Source organism: Sinocyclocheilus anshuiensis, unplaced genomic scaffold (assembly GCF_001515605.1).
Source record: "Sinocyclocheilus anshuiensis isolate Anshui unplaced genomic scaffold, SAMN03320099.WGS_v1.1 scaffold532, whole genome shotgun sequence".
Taxonomy (NCBI): Eukaryota; Metazoa; Chordata; class Actinopteri; order Cypriniformes; family Cyprinidae; genus Sinocyclocheilus; species Sinocyclocheilus anshuiensis.
In genome coordinates, this window is record NW_015555819.1 from 1,506,692 (window position 1) to 1,509,129 (window position 2,438).

The following is a 2,438-nucleotide window of genomic DNA, read 5'->3' on the forward strand; positions in this document are numbered from 1 at the left end:
TGACCCACACCCTCCATCAGCTCCAGCAGCGGCCGCCTCAGACTCAGCCTCAGGACAACAGCACAGCGGACAGGAGAATACAGAGCTAATTGACTCAGTGGTCGCCTGATAAGGGCTTTTTATTGGCTGATTTCTAGAGAGCAGGGTGGATGATGGTGGATATAATTATGATTTATATGATATCATACAATTTAATGATAGCAGGCGACACCAAATCTTTCTTGGACACAACTAGCAGTAGCAGATGATAACTATAATATCCAATACCGATAATAGTGATACACCAATATAGCAGCCAATTATAGAAACAAGTAAATAGTTGCAAAATCCTGATAATTAATTATATATTATTATAATAAATAATATAATATTTTATGTTATTATTATTTGAATTTATAATTCATATTATTATTTTTTCTTTTTATTATAATAATGATATAATAATATTTTATAATATTTATGATAACATTTAATTGTATGAAGTCACATAATTTATATATAATTTTTAAATAGTATAATTAAAATTTTAGTAAGTATTTTTCATTTTAGTCACCCTAATGCCATTAACAACCTGTATGACTTCCTTTATTTGAATTTTGGTACAAGATTTTCTATATAATTATGATATATCTATATCTCGTAACTGTTGTATATACAATTTTTCATAATATAAGAGCACTTCTGGACTCCTTCTCCTTATCCACTTATATATATATTTATATACAGATTTCAATAATATCAACAATAGTGATACAACAATATATTGGCCAAATATAGAAATAGTTAAATAGTTAAAAAATAAAATACATAATACTTAGGGCTGTCAGTCGATTAAAAATTTTAATCTAATTAATTACACGATGTGTCGATTAATTAATCAAATTAATCGCAAATTAGATTTGGCTGTGAAATTACCCACAAAAGATAATTTAAAGCCATTATTGTGTTAAATAAGAAAGTATCATGTAGATATTACAAATAGTAGCTTTAGAAAGAAATATTTTATTTGATTTAACATAACATTTATTACACATAAACTTTTAAGCTACAATGGCCCAACATAAACTATGCAACATAAAAGAAGAGAAACATCATTTTTTGTTCATGTAATGAAAGTCACTGGTAACTAAAACAGTCTAGTTACCAAAAGTCTTCAAAATACTTTATTTTATGTTGTGCAAAAGAAAGTCATACAGGTTTGAAACGACATAAGGTTAATTGATGATAGAATTTAAATTTGCTGGTGAACTATCCCTTTAATGTTTTTTTTTTTTAATTAAATGATAAGCAGTAAGAAACTAAAACTGCCAGCAGGTGGCGGTAAATGTCTTTATGAGTCATTTATTCATTCATTCCTGAATGAATCAGCCGTTTGAATGAAAACTGCCAGCAGGTGGCGGTAAATGTCTTTATGAGTCATTTATTCATTCATTCATTTGATTCATTCAAACGGCTGATTCATTCAGGAATGAAGTAAACGGCTCTCTTTATGAATGTGCCTTTGAAGCATTGGTTCACACGATTCGTTCAAAACACGGATTCATTCAGAAATGAATGCTGTGGCTTTAAAGGTAATTTCTCTGCAAAACTTAGCAAAAACAGACAATATTTTGTTTAAAATATAACACAATATTAACGTCTTATTTACTGAACTGTTGTATCACATTTAAACTCATGATATTCAGGACAAAAACAACGTGATATAGCTTTCTCTGCCCGTGTGATATCATATAAAATAAATATGAGACAAATATTTTTTTGCCCCAATATCTTGAATTTTAGGGCATAGCTGCATTTATGGAGTTGTTGCCCTGCATCATGTTTGTCAACTGTCAACTATATGAAATGTAAGATGACGTACAGGTCTGGGGGCGGGGCCAGTGCGTTAACTGCGTTGAAATATTTTAATCTCGTTATTTTTTCATAACTAATTACGTTAAACTGACAGCCCTAATAATAATTCATTATAATAATAATCATAATATTAATAATATATTGATATTAATATAATACATTAGTATTATTATGTATTATTTATATTATTCATCTTATATTGTATATTTTAATTATATATTATTCATATAATATATTTATATAATTGTATAATTTCATGTAATTAAAAATGTTGTTTTTAAATGTTATTTATTTAGAATTGCTCTCATGCCATTTACAGCACGAGAGCATTTTTTTCTGTACTGTATGTTGTTCATCAGTCACCCCACACTCTTCAAATTTGCCTGAACTATTGGAAAACGCACATCAGACGACCACTATCAAATAATCCTAAAATATCAAATATCATATATTGCATCTGCCTGACTGTTATATCGGTTTTGAAAGTGTTTTTAGAAGGTATAGGCTGTTTTGTCATTTGGCAGCTGTGCTGTTATTCGGCGGCTGGTCATCACATTGAATTCATCTCTCCTGATGATCCTTCA

The 2,438-nt window shown here is 29.1% G+C and overlaps 1 protein-coding gene across 2 annotated transcripts in view; it reads left to right on the top strand.

Annotated features, from left to right (window-relative positions):
- Positions 1-2,438, top strand: part of LOC107675280 (carnitine O-palmitoyltransferase 1, liver isoform-like) — a 41,906-nt gene that overhangs the window by 23,004 nt on the left and 16,464 nt on the right. The window lies entirely within an intron of this gene.